Genomic DNA, 19,339 nt, shown 5'->3' on the forward strand with positions numbered 1-19,339 from the left:
GGGTTCAAAAAATGTGTTGGAGATCCGTCTGGTTTCATTAATGAGGCTTGCTAGAGCCCATTAGGTAGTGCGTGAAGTGAATACAAAATGGCACTGAACATATCTATACCAGTTTCTTTAATAGTTCGGATTGTTGTTACAGGCAATCTTCCTTGTCAGCTTAGATGTCAGGATGCCAGATAACTGATAATCAATCAATCAGTCCATGTCAGAGCTCGAATGAAGATGAATGCTATATCAGAGAACATGTATTTGTAAGAATAGAAATATTCTAGCCTTTGAAAAATCTGATAGAATCTTTGTACCTTGATATTGAAAGGAGCAAGTAGGGTGTTGTACTTGAAATATATCTAGTGAATATTATGGTAAATTAAAAAGTAAAACGAACCAAATATTTAAAAACACTTTTGACGGTTAAGGAAATTTTCTGTCAGTATACTCGGGCACACTATACTCTTTGTGTCCTTATTTCATTTCCTCACTGGGCGATTTTCCCTGCTTAAGACCTTAAGTTTATAGCATCCTGCTTTTTCAACCAGTAATAATAATAATAGTAATAATAATAATAATAATAATAATAATAATAATAATAATAGTAGTAGTAGTAGTAATGATCAAAAAAATTTCAACAGAGAACCTTCGCAATCCCTTAAATATTCTTAAGACATCATGGGAGGACTTAGCAACGAAATGACCGGCCGCAGTCTTTGTCATCCAGTTAAAATATAAGAGACATCTTTTAAGCGAGAGGTAGTGGAGCGGTAGGTAATGCATTCAGCTGGAAACGCACTTCGTAAAAGCCAATATGCATCATTCATGCCTGAATCTGAATTGCATGGAAGGCCCTCGCCTATCCTTCGCCACCCAAACTCGCTGCTGAAAGGATGAAAAAATTGAATTTTTTTTTTGTCCTGTTTGATTTGATTTGACTCATTCTGCAGAAATGCTGCAATATCGGAGAAGTCATACTTTTGATCCTGGCTTTTGTTTTGTCCAAAACATTTACTCAGTCCCTCACACAATTGGGTCATCTCTCTCTCTCTCTCTCTCTCTCTCTCTCTCTCTCTCTCTCTCTCTCTCTCTCTCTTCTCTCTCTCTCTCTCTCTCTCTCTCTCTCTCTCTCTCTCTCTCTCTCTCTCTCTCCATCTAAAACACATCGCGCACAGACAACAATAAATGCAGGCGCATCTAGTCCAGTGCAGGACAAAGAACTTAAAAGTGTTCTTATGTCTAGGATTTGGCCAGTTTTCATCACCATTCTGGCCACAGGGGATTGGTGCTGGTGGGAGACATGTCTGATTGCTCACAGCCAATCAACCTAGTATGGATGGGCCTACTAGTACAGCTATGCTGATCATGGCGATACACAAACCCTCTCACCACGTTAAGGTATCCCCACTCAGACACTTCTGATTATATACTCACAAATCTTAGATTGAATTTTCTACCCATAGTATATCCCGTTTTCGGAAGTTATGGTTGTTAGACAAACCAATAAATTTAATTTTTCCCTATTCAGAAAGCCAACCAAGAACTTGTCGTATATACATTTTAAGTAATCTGTTTTTTCCCCTGAGGGCATTAACAATATGCAGCCTTGAGTACATAGAGGATGAGTTTACCATAATTGAAGAAATTGCCACTAATCCCTGTCCTAAGTACTTTTTTTATAGAAAATTTCATGAATAAAGCTTATGAAACATTTCATAGAGTCCAGTTAGAGAAAAAGGAAACAATTAAATATCATACTCTGTTAACCCCTTCAGGAAGGGTTTAGAAGTAATGGCTCTTTTGCAAAAAAAAAAAAAAAAAAAGAAAAAAAAAGAAAAAGAAAAAAAAAAGCAAAAGGTAACGTTTAAATATAATTGTATATTAATATTTTTTCTTTAGAATAGCCCTGGTTATGAAAATAAGGTAATATTTAGTGTTCCTTGTTCGGAATGTATCTTGTTTTATGCCAGTCAGACATCTAAACGCATTTCCGTCAGAACAAAGCAGCATAACATGGATGTCTCTAGAGGATTTGTTAATAATGCTTTGGCTGCTCACTGGCTAGGATTAAATCATAGATTTGGTGGGTTGAAAACCAGGACAATAACCCATGTTAATGATTTTGCCCAAAGAAATATTGTCGAATCCTACATGGTTGCCAGTACCGAAGGTCACAATTTAAACCTCAACCATTGTCTGTTTTCCATTAATCCTGTATTAACCTCTTTTCTAAAATCTGACTTATCTTGAAAAATCAAGAAACTGAAAGCTTAAGGATCTAATTTGCATGTGTATATACGATATCTTTGTATATTTATTAATCTCCGTTAGTGTCAATAATAAGAAGAAAGCACTAACTCTAATTGAGTCTTTTCACTTTTCCTTTTGTGGCTGTAATATACACTCACACAAAACACACGCACACAAACAAACAAACAAATGCAGCTTTTTCTAGTCCACTGCAGGACAAAGGCCTCAGACATGTCCTTATTCATGCCTGGGCTTTGGTCAGTTTTCATCACCACTGATGGTGGTAAAAAACTTTAGTCTGATACCTCACACCAAACAACCTAGTATAGGTGGTCGTGCCCTGACTAGTGCAACTTTGCTGAACATGGCGGTACATAATCCCTTCATGTTGAAGTATTCCCACTCTGAAAGAGCATATACATACCTACGCGCGCGCACACACATGCACACATACATACAGAATTTATAGTTAACAACTTCATCCCTAATGCTTCGCCAAGAAGCTGAAAAGTTTTGCTCTTGTTGCTCCCTTCCCTTTCATACCGAAAATTTTATATATATATATATATATATATATATATATATATATATATATATATATATCATCTGTAACTAGTCCACTGCAGGACAAAGACTTCAGACATGTTCTTCCATTCGTATCTCTTCTTGGTCTATTTATGTCAGACTATACCTGTAAATTGTCTTAGTTCGTCAGTTCATTGTTTTCTCTTCCTTCCCATCCTTCATTTGGAATCTCTAAAGACCCAATCTGTTATCCTTTATATCCATCTACAGTATTATCTGTCATTCTTATTATATGTCCTGCCTATGTCTATTTCTTTTTCTTACATGTTGGTAGAATATTATTATTATTATTATTATTATTATTATTATTATTATTACTAGCCAAGCTACAACCCTAGTTGGAAAAGCAAGATGCTATAAGTCCAAGGGCTCCAATAGGGAAAAATAGCCCAGTGAGGAAAGGAAATAAGGAAATAAATAAATGATGAGAATAAATTAACAATATATCATTCTAAAAACAGTAACAGCGTCAAAACAGATATATCCTATATAAACTATTAACAACGTCAAAAACAGATATGTCATATATAAACTATAAAAAAACTCATGTCAGCCTGGTCAACATAAAAACATTTGCTCTACTTTAGTTTGCTCTCGTATCCATCTTGCTCGTTTTTGCCTCGTATTATTATTTATATCATTATCCTTCACATAGTTCTTTGATTTTTAATTAGCTTATGTTCTAAGGCCTTAGTAAGGCTCCAAGTTACTGATGTTTAAGTTGATACTGGTAGGACCATCTGATTAAACTTTAATCAGATGGTCCTACAAGTATTTAATGATTAAATACTTTTCTTTTTAAGAAAATCTGATTTTCTTTACCAAAAGCTTTCTATTCCTTGCATATCCTTTTTAAGAAAATCTGATTTTCTTTACCAAAAGCTTTCTATTCCTTGCATATCCTTTTTAAGAAAATCTGATTTTCTTTACCAAAAGCTTTCTATTCCTTGCATATCTTTCTTTTAATTTTGATCTCATGGTCTTTTGAAGCACTTACTGTGTGTCCTAAGTACTTATATTCATTAACATTCTCTAGAGGTTCGTTCATAACCCTTTTATCTTATTTCTTTGCATTTTTATTGAACATTGTACTCGTATTCATTTTCATTTTTACATTTCTGCTTTCTCTGTTCGAATCTGCTATGATTTTTGCAATTCTTCCCATGATTCACTAAACCGAACTATGTCATATGCAAATCCTAATTTTTTTAAAGCATTCCCCGTTAATGTTAATTCCTACATTTTCCTAATCTAAATTTTTAAAAACTTCTTTTAGGTATGCTATCAATAATTTAGGAGAGATTTGGGTCTCCCTGTCTAATTCCTTTCTCAATTGGGATTTTCTCACTATTTTTATGTAGTTTTAGGATTGCTGTATATATCGTATATGTATCCTAAAATGTTCTGACATAACATTAATCTATATCTTATCATGGAAAGGATTTCATTACTGCTGATGTTTTGACAGAATCAAAAACTTTCTCATAGTGTATTAATCCCAGACATAGTTATTTTTCATACTCTGTTAATTTTCCATTAGCTAGTTTAATTACTTGGATATGGTCAGTTGTTGAATAACTGGTTCTAAAACTGCCTACTCTCTTGGTTGAATAAAGTGTAACTGTCCTCATGTTCGGCCTAATGTGATCTTTGTAAATAATTTATATATTACTGAGAGTAAACTTTTTGATCGGTAAATTTTTCAGGTGTTTTGTCATCCCTTTTGTGAATTAGTATAATGATAATGTTTCTCCAAGCTCTAGGCATAGAACATTTTTGCAGACATTTTGTGAAAAGTTCAGCCAGTGTTATCACCATGAAATATCCTCCATCTATTAATAAATCAATTGTTACGCCTTGCTTTATCTTCATGCTTTTTAAAGTTTTCTTTACTTCTCATACCGTTACGTTTTGTACTGGCTCTGGTGTTTCATAATTTCTATAGGCAAAGTTATTTCTTTTGTCACTAATATAGCATTGTATAGAAATTCTCTGCAATTTTTTTCCAACCCAGCTCTTTTGTTGATAATATTTCCATTTCCATCCTTTAAAGTAAGCCCTCTTTTCATTGATTTGATGCTTCTTCCTTTCTTTAGTGTTTCCTTTTGATTGTGTTTAAAGTAAACATCTGATGATGCCCTATTCCAAGCCTTCTTTTCATTAATTTGATGCTTCTTCCTTTCTTTAGTGTTTCCTCAATTTTTGTTTGATTGTGTTTACAATAGCCTTGGGTATCTAGTCTGTTTATTGTTTTGTATAGTTCTCTTAATTCCATTTCAATTCTCTTGGATTTTACCCTCGTCTCCAATCTTTCCTTCATTATGTTTTTCGTGTTTTCTAACAGTTTTACTGGATCTTGTTTAACACTTCTCCACCTATCTTTTGTGTTGATTCCGAAACAAATTTTGTTGAATTACCGTAAGTATTGTGTATTGCTAAATCATTCTAATCAGATTTTTCATATTACAGGAGTGTTTATTTCCTTTTCTAAAATTGAATTGTTTAAGACTGTTACATCTTTAACTAAATTAATTCCATCACTGAGAATAATATCTGTTAGGTTTTTCGTTTCGCCATTTGGACTTCTCAGTGTCCATTTTCTATGTTCCTTTTCATGATTTGAAGATTGTTTCTTTTGAGCAATTTGTACAAGTACACCCTCTCTTTCATTCCTCGTTTTTACTCCAAATTCACCTATTGCTGATTCTCCTCTCTTCTTTTGACCTAATTATCATTGAAATCAATCTGAACCAATGTTAATTGAGTTATATTTTTTTTTCATAGATATTTCCCGATCTTCATAAAAATTTCTATTCCCTCCTGTAGGGAATATTGCTGACTCATATATATATATATATATATATATATATATATATATATATATATATATATATATATATATATATATATATATATTCCTTTCTTGTTGAAGTGATAAGAGAGCCAGTGGTCAACTAAAAAAATGAGCAGATGATAAATGGATAAAATAATTATTTAGTTGTAATTGAAGAAAATTTGACGATTATGTTTCCGCCAGAGATATGTTGAACATGAAGATTCAGAGGATAGATCAAACAAAGAGAATATTAATCGTACTGCCACAGTCGCACATAGGCTATAGCAGAAAGAAAGAAACGTGTTTGTAGTAACTGGAAGTTGTAGCTCTTGTTAGGTCTTGCAATAGCTGGCATTAGAAAGAAAAGATAATTTGGTACAATTAATTACTCTTTAAGGTAAACTTCAATTGTGATTTTCTTTAAAAACATTAACTTTATTGCTATGTTCTAGCGCAAGCTTCATTTGTAAAATAAATTTTTCAATCAATTTGGAACAGGAAATTTGAAGCATAATAATTTTTTGTACATAATCTGAGTACAGTCATTATTCTATAGGCATAGGGTGATATATATAGCTTACTCTATTGGTGTTGAGACGGAAAAGCTATATTACAAGAAAATATGGAAATATAAATAAAAGGGAATGAGCAGTTGGAATGGACTGGAAAAAGTAGTGTGCATAGCTATTTTGCATTCGTGTTTTCACCTTCATGTGAATTATTAATTTACCTATTTCTTTAGATAGGTTGTATTCTTGTTTCTGCATCAAAACCTTTATTCATTTCTTAAATACCAAACATGAAAGTAGCCAAAGGTAGAAACTTACTAAAGAACATGTTTTTTACTTACTCTTTACTCCAAGAGTAAAGTTAAGGTGCTTGAGTTTTATGTAGCTGAAGTTGCTCAGATAACCATTTTAGAACTAACCAGGGTTAAGAGGAAGAGTTATTTAATTAGACGAGTGGGGTGGAAAATGGAGAAATTCGTTCAAGTATAGAGAAATTAAATAGAAAATTCTGCAAATACCAATTTTCCGTTATTCAATGGTTGAATTATAAAAGTTACATACTTTTATATGTTTCGTCATCAAGGCGTTTCCCCCCGACAAAAGAGGACTTCTGGGGAAAAAAAAAAGATACAATGACCAGTGACATTCCCAATTAAGCTACTGAATTTTGGATGACACCCTTGTGCAGATAACTTTCACACCGCTAGTTACTTCAGACAGCTACACAGATCCACCAGCGGTGTCAACCCAGTGACATACTTCACCATTCATCACTATCTTTCATTTACTCGTTCCCTGTATGTTGAGGCCCTTTCTTTCCAGTAACACTTTCTTTCGATCTATTCCTAACTAGGTCTTTCTTTCCTTCCTCTAAAAACTTTCAAATTGTATAGGCCCTACTCTTTTCTCAAGCACCTATCATCCATTCTCTCTACATGGCAGAATCATCTTAATACACCCTGATTCATGTTTTTCATCTTCGTCTAACTTTTTAGCCCTTCCTTTACGCATATCCAGGTTTCTCGTGCTTTCAGTTTCTTTTTTACCACAAATATTACAATAGCAATTCCTATGTGTAGATTCCAGGTCCTGTCTTTTATTCACATTCAACATTCACTGACCACTTCCATAAAACAGAGTTGGGCCAACAATCCCTTCATGCATCCCAATATTGGGATCAATTATAGATTCTAAAGATTTTCTCTTATTATTATTATTATTATTATTATTATTTATATTGTTATTGTTATTATTATTATTATTATTATTATTATTATTATCATTATTATTATTATTATTATTATTATTATTATTATTATTGTTGTTATTCATCGTACTACCATACTTGCATTGCTTACTTTCTGAGCCACCTTACTCTCAGTTTATCATTATCGGAAATATTTATTACCAAAAACTTATAAGAATATACTACATCCATTCTAACATGTACAATAGTTTCTTTTAACACACCCCAAATAGCACTTTTATCTTCAGTTACTCCAGTCATCATTCTTATTCCACAACTTTTCATCTATTTGCTGTCTTTTCTCAGACCTTTTATCACTATATCTCTAAATATATTAAATATTTCTGCAGTATTTCTAACCCATTTTTTCAGTCCCATACAAATTCTAAACCAGTTACTTCCCTGCCTAAAATCTATACCTCATGGTTGACATCTATCATATAAACTCACTTCTCACAGTAGTGTGCCATCTTTCCCATATATCCTTAACAATTAGATTACCTCTAGATCAATTCCATAATGAGCCATTTAATGTCCATGTATACCACATAAAAATTCTTCCCTTTAATTTGAAATATCTAACGTAACAATTATGTAAAAACTCTTAATCAACATTTCTTCACTGCCTAAACTCTCGCTGCTCATACCCTATGAAACAAACGGACATATATATATATATATATATATATATATATATATATATATATATATATATATATATATATATATATTTCAACTCCCGCTGCCAAAATTACAATTATGCGGGCAAACAGTCATAGATCTTACCCCCTAGTGGCATTATCATTACAATACTCTAGCATATCACTTATGATTCCATCAGGTCTTGGTGTCTTTTCATTTCAGCCTCCTAAATGTCACGCTTATATCCTCAAAAATATCTTCCACAAGTAATCTCATACTTACCCTAACATATTCCACTTTTTTGCAATACAGGTCTGCCCCCTTTTTATCATCTAAATTTTGAAAATCCTCCAAATACTCATCCCATGAATCCAGGGTTACATTCTCTTCAGAGAGTATCTCTCCATATGCATCTCTGCATTCACTTTATCATATTACACACTGGTACTCTCCCTGAAGTCACTTTCCCCTTTTCTTTTTTTTTTTTATTCCTGATAATGTTACCATTCCTTTAAACTCTTGAACACAATTCTTCCATTTGTCTTGCAGTATCACTCATTTAAAATAATTTCCCTTCCATTGTTTTTAGTTTCTTTTTTCACTTTCCTAAAACTACAAATACTTACATTAAACTCTTTAATTAATTCCTTTATATTTACACTGCTCACACACTCATTCAATTCCAGCAAGGAGAATATTTCATGTGAAACCGTTTTTCATCCATTATCACATAAAATATTCTCCTTGCTTCTTCCTTATGAAACTTGTTTGTCTTCATTATTCTTATAGGTACATTTTCACTTATGAATATATGATGCACAGGATCAGTCGATTCAGTACACGCATATATCTATGTATATATATATATATATATATATATATATATATATATATATATATATATATATATATATATATATATATATATGTGTGTGTGTGTGTATATATATATGTGTGTGTGTATATATATATTTGTGTGTGTAAATATATATATATATATATATATATATATATATATATATATATGTGTATATATATATATATATATATATATATATATATATGTGTGTGTGTGTGTGTATATATATATGTGTGTGTGTGTAAATATATATATATATATATATATATATATATATATACATATATATATATATATATATATATATATATATATATATATATATATATATATATATATATATGTATGTATATATATGTATATATATATATTATATATATGTATATATGTATATGTGTATATATATTATATATATATATATATTATATATACTTAATACGTACATTTGTGTATATATATATGTAAACATATGGAAATATATATATATATATATATATATATATATATATATATATATATATATATATATATATATATATATACATACATATATTTATTATGTATATAAATATGTATTTATACACAATACTATCGAAAGACCCACAGTAAGTACTTAACTTTGTATAATGTGAATTATCTATGAACTTGAACTGAATCTCCTCCATAGCATTAACCAGAAAGCTACATCCTAAATACCTAAATCATATTTGTTGACAGCCATCAATATGATATGAGAAAATCGTGTTTTTAAGAAAAATTAAATGCATCAAAGTACTTAAAAAGTTAGCAAAGTAGTCCAAGAGAAGCTTTGTTTTAAACAACCAAATCCCAAGTATGTAGGAATAGAGTTTGTCCGTTTGGGAAATAAGAGAAGATACTGAAATTTTACTTTGTAAAGAAGAAGAAGAAGAAGAAAAGAAGAAGAAGACTTCTAGGAAAACTTGATGGTTCTGTTTTGGAAGAAATTCGGGTGAAGAGAAAGTGAAAACAATTTAACGACGAGGACAGTCCGGGTAAAAATTTAAAGGACAGTCAGTCTTGCTTTCACATTCTCGTTATTTTGGAGCTTCGGAAGTTGTGTCTGGACGTAGCTACATGGTTATTTGCTGGTCTTGCTTAATTTATTCTTGATTAAATACACTATAATTTATTTATGCATAGCAGGTGTAATGTGTAATAGACAAGCTTAAAAAGTTTGTTTCCTTTTTTATGATTGATAGTGCTATCATCCTACCCGGAATGAAATTAGTAGTAGTAATAGTGTAAAGAATTTATTCCATTCTGAACACGTTTCCCAATCCAAAATTACACTAAAGAAAAAAATTGATGCTTAATTCTATCTTCAGCGTTCTACATGAGAACATTATCGGCACTGAAAGTACCTCACTTACTTATACTATACCTTTTACCACTTTCGGGGGAGACCTTTCAGTGTAGCACTTTTGTCATAATATTATCCAGTAGTTTTTTTCTTCTTCTATTCTTGCATTGAGGTTTGATAATAATAATAATAATAATAATAATAATAATAATAATAATAATTTTGTATAGACCCTCTTTTAGGCAAGTTTCATTAAAGATGATCTCTGGCTCAGTAGCGTTAATTTTGCAGTTGAGCTCTTCTATAGCTCGTATTTTTGTTCTTATGTCAGCGTTTTGTAAGTAACCGTGCTGTATTAGTCATCGGTAGGGGAGAGCAAATTGCATAGAAAAAATAGATTATTTTATTGAAAGTAAATTTTTCAAGATTGCTACAATGAAGTATGGGTGCTATGCAGAACTGGATAGGATTACCCAGGCCCTTTTTCACAACGGCTACTCCAACGGGTAGGTCAATAGAGAGGTCAAACGTACTATGGACAACTGTTAGGAGACCGAGCCCAGCAGTGAGAGCATGCCTTATAATATCAACTTATACTACAAAGACATAATGCACAGCCAGTATCAACAGGATGAGAAGGCCATCAAGAACCATGGCATCCCGTTCAAGAAAACAACATCAGCCTCATCATTTATTATCAGGTCTTGCAATAGCTGGCATTAGAAAGAAAAGATAATTTGGTACAATTAATTACTCTTTAAGGTAAACTTCAATTGTGATTTTCTTTAAAAACATTAACTTTATTGCTATGTTCTAGCGCAAGCTTCATTTGTAAAATAAATTTTTCAATCAATTTGGAACAGGAAATTTGAAGCATAATAATTTTTTGTACATAATCTGAGTACAGTCATTATTCTATAGGCATAGGGTGATATATATAGCTTATTCTATTGGTGTTGAGACGGAAAAGCTATATTACAAGAAAATATGGAAATATAAATAAAAGGGAATGAGCAGTTGGAATGGACTGGAAAAAGTAGTGTGCATAGCTATTTTGCATTCGTGTTTTCACCTTCATGTGAATTATTAATTTACCTATTTCTTTAGATAGGTTGTATTCTTGTTTCTGCATCAAAACCTTTATTCATTTCTTAAATACCAAACATGAAAGTAGCCAAAGGTAGAAACTTACTAAAGAACATGTTTTTTACTTACTCTTTACTCCAAGAGTAAAGTTAAGGTGCTTGAGTTTTATGTAGCTGAAGTTGCTCAGATAACCATTTTAGAACTAACCAGGGTTAAGAGGAAGAGTTATTTAATTAGACGAGTGGGGTGGAAAATGGAGAAATTCGTTCAAGTATAGAGAAATTAAATAGAAAATTCTGCAAATACCAATTTTCCGTTATTCAATGGTTGAATTATAAAAGTTACATACTTTTATATGTTTCGTCATCAAGGCGTTTCCCCCCGACAAAAGAGGACTTCTGGGGAAAAAAAAAAGATACAATGACCAGTGACATTCCCAATTAAGCTACTGAATTTTGGATGACACCCTTGTGCAGATAACTTTCACACCGCTAGTTACTTCAGACAGCTACACAGATCCACCAGCGGTGTCAACCCAGTGACATACTTCACCATTCATCACTATCTTTCATTTACTCGTTCCCTGTATGTTGAGGCCCTTTCTTTCCAGTAACACTTTCTTTCGATCTATTCCTAACTAGGTCTTTCTTTCCTTCCTCTAAAAACTTTCAAATTGTATAGGCCCTACTCTTTTCTCAAGCACCTATCATCCATTCTCTCTACATGGCAGAATCATCTTAATACACCCTGATTCATGTTTTTCATCTTCGTCTAACTTTTTAGCCCTTCCTTTACGCATATCCAGGTTTCTCGTGCTTTCAGTTTCTTTTTTACCACAAATATTACAATAGCAATTCCTATGTGTAGATTCCAGGTCCTGTCTTTTATTCACATTCAACATTCACTGACCACTTCCATAAAACAGAGTTGGGCCAACAATCCCTTCATGCATCCCAATATTGGGATCAATTATAGATTCTAAAGATTTTCTCTTATTATTATTATTATTATTATTATTATTATTATTATTTATATTGTTATTGTTATTATTATTATTATTATTATTATTATTATTATTATTATTATTATTATCATTATTATTATTATTATTATTATTATTATTATTATTATTATTGTTATTCATCGTACTACCATACTTGCATTGCCTACTTTCTGAGCCACCTTACTCTCAGTTTATCATTATCGGAAATATTTATTACCAAAAACTTATAAGAATATACTACATCCATTCTAACATGTACAATAGTTTCTTTTAACACACCCCAAATAGCACTTTTATCTTCAGTTACTCCAGTCATCATTCTTATTCCACAACTTTTCATCTATTTGCTGTCTTTTCTCAGACCTTTTATCACTATATCTCTAAATATATTAAATATTTCTGCAGTATTTCTAACCCATTTTTTCAGTCCCATACAAATTCTAAACCAGTTACTTCCCTGCCTAAAATCTATACCTCATGGTTGACTCCCTCTTAATGAGAGAATGCCTTGATGAAGTCATTAAGCTTCAGCACGGCATTTAATTCCCGTGCTGAAACTTGGTGACGGGCAAGAGGGCTCTCGAACTTGGGGAAATTGCTCCCCCAGTTCGAATCTAAATTTCTCTCTTTTACCTTTTTCTTTTTCTCAATACTACTTCAACCTTATCCTAATTTCACAAACTTTCTTTAGTCTTGCTTTCCAAACTCTATGAGAAAAATTTCCCTCATTATATGTGTGTATATATTATGTACATATATATTTATTTTTTTTTTTTTTCTTTTCTCCTATGGCTTGGATGTTTTCACATCCATTGTAGCCCCGGCGGGGATGTTCATACATCCTTTATTGCTGCCTGCTTTGATGAGTGGGAGGAGGTATCGCGGTTGGGAGGTGTTTGCATTCAAAGCTATATATGAGAGTATTGGATGATTTCAGCCATCCCGAAGATGGTTTGGACCTTTTTGGCGGAACTATTCTCAAGTGTTGGGTCTTCGGAATCCAGGGGGATCCAATGCTTGGGGTAGGACTCTCGGCTTTTGGCCGGAAGCCCGTCATTATAGATATGGGGAGGATGATTCCATAATTTCTTGGTCTCAGTCCTAACAGGCGGGTTCAGCTTACACCTGTGCCTCTATATCTGTTTTGATGCTATCCTTCGGGTAGGGTATGGAGTGGACCATCTGGGAAGTATACTCTCATTGTGCCGATAGTAGAGAGTGCAAATTTCCTTTCCGACGCGTGATGGCCTAACATTCTCGAGCAGGTACATCAAACTAACTCTTTTCCCTCTCTTTACTATAATGGATTCTTTAAGGAACGAACCCCCATCCCCTGGATACGCTGACTCTCCCCCGGCACTGTTGACGACCTCTGCTAATGTGATAAGGGATAGCTCTGTTGATGACCTCGGAACGGGAAAGGACCATTCTACTGATATTTCTAAATCGAGTAATTTGGGTAACACGAGGAAACTTCGAATCCTCCATGTTACACAAATTTCAATAGAAACAAATTATGATGATCTATGTAAAGCATTTGAATGCTATGGATGCATAAAAGAAATAAGGATGAAACTTGAAGCTGAAACTTGGGATTCATGGATATCTTATAGTAGTTATGACGAAGCATTTAGTGCAATAAGTAATTTGAATAATATTAAAATTAATAACTTGAATGTCGCGGCTGCTCTCTGCGATAAGGTACCAAAAGATTTAGATGTGTACAGGCCTGCCGATTGGTTGGAAAAAGGCACAGATTTAGTCATGCCCTCCCAGAGAAATCCAAAACCACCGATGTGGCTTATAGCTGAATCAAAGGGGGTTACAGGGAATTATTTTAAAATATGCAAATTGATTCAGAAAAAAGTAGGAACTATTGCACCAGGCGATATATCTCGTTTCGGAAAAAATAGTTTCCTTATCCATGCCAAATCCAGTACACAGTCGGTAATATTGTCCAATATGAAAATAAATAATGATGACATTAAGTTAGATGTCAAACCCCACCTAAATTTTAGCTACGGAAGGGGCGTAGTTTTTAACAGAGACCTATATGATTTTACAGAGGAGGAGATACTGGCCATGTGTCCATTAAATGTTTGGAAAGTTCATAAAGTCCCAGGTACATCAATGATAATCCTTACGTTCCAGGATGCTGATGTACCTTTTCATATTATTATCGAGAACGAAAGGATTAAAGTAAGACCCTTCAAGCAGAAGCCATTGCAATGCTTTAATTGTTTTAAATTTGGGCACCCGTCCAAAGTTTGCAAAAATGAGAAGATGTGTGGTATTTGCTCCAAATCTTACCATGGAGAGTGTGCACTTGGAGCCAGATGTTTAAATTGCAGCTCGAATCACAAATCCACAAAGATTTGCGAGCTATATAAGTTGGAGGAAGCTGCCCTCAACAAATCAAACTTAGAACACATAAGTGTGACCCATGCCAAAAGACTATTAAATAAATCAAATACATATGCTAAGGCATTAAAATCAAACCAACCTAGCACTGCCAATAGCTCAAAAAAAAGTATACTATCTGACAAAATGTTAAATAACGAGGTAACCTTATCACCTCCTGAGGCTTTACCACGGTGTATTAACACTAGGTCATTGCCCATTGCTGTACAGCCTTCAGCCGCCATTACAAAAGGTAATACAAACCTCTCTCAGGCCATGTCCTTGCCTGATCTGATGGAGGTTCCACTTAAGACTAACTTACCTGATGCACCTGTTGTGGGAAAGGTGCAAAAACCTCGAATCCCACCATCTATTAATCGCAAAAGAGAGAGACCTCCATCTCTCTCTCCACCCTCCATTAGAAACGTTAAGGTTATGACATCAAATAAATTTGATGTTTTGTCTGTTGATGTTTCTAATGAACCAGAAGATGGACTGAATAAATCAGAAATTCAAGTTGAGGTCCACCATCCACCTCAACAAATAGATAAAAAGAATACAAAGAAAAACACCAACGTTAAACCCAACATAACAAGACCACCTCTGAAGAAACATACTGGTAATAATGTTACATTAAAAACTGCTAATGGGAAGACCTCATCCAAGATGTCTTCCAGAAATAATCCATAGTTTTCTCCTCCATTTTGCAATGGAACTGTCAGGGTTTGAGGGCGAAATATGAAGAACTTAAGCTCCTAATTCATGAGCATTCCCCCATAATTGTATGTCTACAGGAAAGTATGCTTGATTCTAACACTCCTAGTCCTCGAGAGTATGTTAGCTATAGAACACCATATAATCAACAAGCAGGGAGCCATGGCGGAAGTCTCATGTACATTCGTCGAGATGTTCCCCAAATACCCATGTCTATACGTACAACCCTGCAGGCAGTTGTTGTACAAATTGATATAGGGAGAAAATATACAATATGCTCTCTGTACTTACCTCCAAATGATAATATTTTATATGATGATTTAGCAGAGGTCATTCAACAACTCCCTCAACCTTTTCTCTTACTGGGAGATATGAATGGTAGACATCCTTTATGGGGTGATGTTTTGGCCAACACAAGGGGCAATATTATCTCATCAATTGTGGAGAATGAGGATGTGGGACTCCTTAATACCGGAGAGCCCACACACTTCCATGTTCAGACAGGTACTTTGTCATGCATTGACCTTTCAATTGCAAGCTCTAACTGCCTTCTTGATTTTGATTGGAGGACATTAGATGATTGGCATACTAGTGATCATGCACCAATCATTATAAACACCAACAAGGGTCCGCCTTTGCAAAGATCGCCACGTTGGAATCTAGACAAGGCAGACTGGGTTAAATTTTGTGAGCTAAGTGAAATCGAAGGGAGAGCAGAACAGTTTGAAAGTGTTGATGATGCCATAGACCTACTGAATGGAACTCTTCATACAGCAGGAGTCAATTCAATTCCCAAAACAACAGGGTTATTCAAACGACGACCAGTCCCGTGGTGGTCTTCAGAACTAACTGCACTCCACAGAGCCACAAGAAGATCTCTAACACGATTGCGTAGACGCAGAACTGATGAGAATTTAATAATGTACAAGAAATGTAGAGCACAGTTCCGTCGTGCCATGAAAGAAGCAAGGCGCCAGTCATGGATGTCTTTTGTTTCCTCCATTAACAGTAGAACACCACCATCTTCTGTGTGGAGGAAAGTAAAAAAGATAGCTGGCAAATTCACCCCCAACCCACCACCAGTGTTGAAGGTGAATGGCCAGTATGTAACTGAAGCAAATGAAGTTAGCAATGCCCTGGCTAATCATTTTTCAAATGTATCCAGCAAGTGTGAAGGAGCCCCTGGTCACCAGTATAGGAGCACTGAAGAAAAGAAAATTTTAAATTTTGCAACAAGAAGGGAAGAGTCGTATAATTCTCCTTTCACTGAAAGAGAATTTGATTCCGCACTTGCTCATTGCAACGATACAGCCCCTGGACCCGATGGAATTCCATATGCAATGATTAAACATGTACATTTTAATACAAAGCTATTTATTTTAAGCATTATTAATAGAATATGGCATGATCATAGCTACCCAAGTGTTTGGGAACTAGCCATTATTTTAGTCTTTTTAAAACCCGGTAAAGACAAGTTTTTAGCAGCAAACTATCGTCCTATTGCATTGACATCTTGTTTATGTAAAATCATGGAGAAGATGGTCAATGCAAGGCTGATATGGTACCTTGAAAAGAAAGGTATTTTATCACCGATTCAATGTGGATTCCGAAAAATGCACTCAACGACTGATGTGTTGATACGACTTGAGTCATCTATTTGTGAAGCCTTTGCTTCCAAACAGCACCATGTTACAGTATTTTTTGACCTTGAAAAGGCATATGATACCACATGGAGATATGGTATTCTTAAAACCATTCATGAATTGGGATTGAGAGGAGAGCTGCCACTATTTATTCAGGCATTTCTTTCACGTAGAGTTTTTCAAGTGAGAGTGGGGGAAACTCTATCAGAGAGTAAGTGCCAGGAAGAAGGAGTTCCTCAGGGTAGTGTGCTGAGTGTAACCCTTTTTGCACTAGCAATTAATGGGATATCCTCAGCCATTCCCCAGGATGTTCTCTCAACATTATTTGTGGATGATCTCTCAATATCATTTGCTGGCACTAGAATGGCAATGGTTGAGAGAAAAATCCAACTCGCTATTGATAAAATTATCCAGTGGGCTGACATGAATGGATTTAAGTTCTCGACAAGTAAAACTACCATTGTCCATTTTTGTCGTATCCGGGGAGTACATCCAGACCCGGATATATACATTAAAGGTCAACGGATACCATGTGTATTGGAAACCAAATTTTTAGGTTTGATATTTGACTGTAGACTTACATGGGTTTCTCACCTAAAAGCGCTAAAAGCTAAATGTGTTGAAGCTCTGAATATCTTAAAAGTATTGTCCCATACATCATGGGGGGCAGACCGCAATACTATTTTAAAATTATACAAGGCCTTGATTTTTTCCAAAATTAGTTATGGTTGTGAGGTATATTCTTCAGCCACCCCAAGCCGGTTAAAAATATTAGACTCGATACATCATGCAGGTATTAGATTATCTACTGGAGCTTTTAAAACCTCGCCTATCCCAAGTCTCCTTGTTGATGCTGGAGAGTTACCTCTAGACCTTTACCGAATGTCTTCCATTCTTCGGTATTGGTTTAGATTGCAAAGACTCCCTAGCTCTCTAGCCTTTCAGACTGCAAGCCTTGTAAGACACGCATCATACTTTGAGTTGCACCCAAAATCTCCTCAACCTTATGGCTTTCGGGTGAAACGATTTTTAAATAGTCTGGATATAATTAGAAATAAGGTACTTCCATTCAAGGTATCATCAACGCCTCCATGGAAATTACCTGACATATCTTTTTGTAAATACTTTATTGGAGTTAAGAAGAATATGACTGACTTAAAATCCAGGTCTCTTTTTATGGAACATGTCGAAGAACATAGGGGATCGACTTTTATATATACTGATGGCTCCAAATCTGATGCTGGCGTTGGATTTGGAGTACATAGTAATGATTTTAATTGTAGAGGTGCACTTCCTCTAACAGCTTCCATATTTACTGCCGAACTGTATGGCATATTAACCGCTATTGAGAAAATAGCTTTGGAAAAGGAGGGTAATTTTACAATTTTTAGTGATGCAAGGAGTGTGCTTCAAGCTTTAGAAGTTTTTAATTCTAGTAACCCTCTAGTTTTAAAGATTTTAGAATGGCTTTTTATTATTGGACGGAAAGGTATAACTGTTCGATTTTGTTGGGTTCCAGCACATGTAGGTGTGTCTGGGAATGAGAAGGCAGATTTACTGGCGAAGAATGCGGCATCCGAGTTGCTACCAAGGAGGTATCCCATTCCATGTAACGATCTCCTACCTTACATCAAGAAATTGGTTTGTGATAAATGGCAACAGCACTGGGACAGTCAAGACGGCAATAAAATGAGGGAAGTAACAAATATCATATCACCTTGGAGGTATAACATGATTCCCCGAAAATGGGAGACGACTCTTTGTCGTCTCCGTATTGGTCACACACGGTTGACACACGAGTTTCTGCTGAAGGGCCAACACCAACCGTATTGCGAGGACTGCTTAGTACCTTTAACAGTGAGGCATTTGTTGACCGAATGCCCTAATTTTACTAACTTAAGAAATAGATATCTGTTTGAGGCTCGAGGTGAGGATGGCAGGTTTATCCTTGCCAAGATTCTTGGACATGATGTGTCTTACTATGCGAGCGGAATTTTTAGATTTATTTCAGAAGCAGGTCTTCTGAAAACTATTTAACTATTTTAATGACTTTTTAATTTTTATGGTTTTAATCGAATTCTCTTTTAATTTTCATATACAGTAAATGGTATCGGCGTCAATGACCTTAGATGTCAGGATGCCAGAAAACTTTCAATCAATCAATCAATCATGGTTGACATCTATCATATAAACTCACTTCTCACAGTAGTGTGCCATCTTTCCCATATATCCTTAACAATTAGATTACCTCTAG

The sequence above is a fragment of the Palaemon carinicauda genome, chromosome 4 (assembly GCF_036898095.1).
Source record: "Palaemon carinicauda isolate YSFRI2023 chromosome 4, ASM3689809v2, whole genome shotgun sequence".
Lineage (NCBI taxonomy): Eukaryota > Metazoa > Arthropoda > Malacostraca > Decapoda > Palaemonidae > Palaemon > Palaemon carinicauda.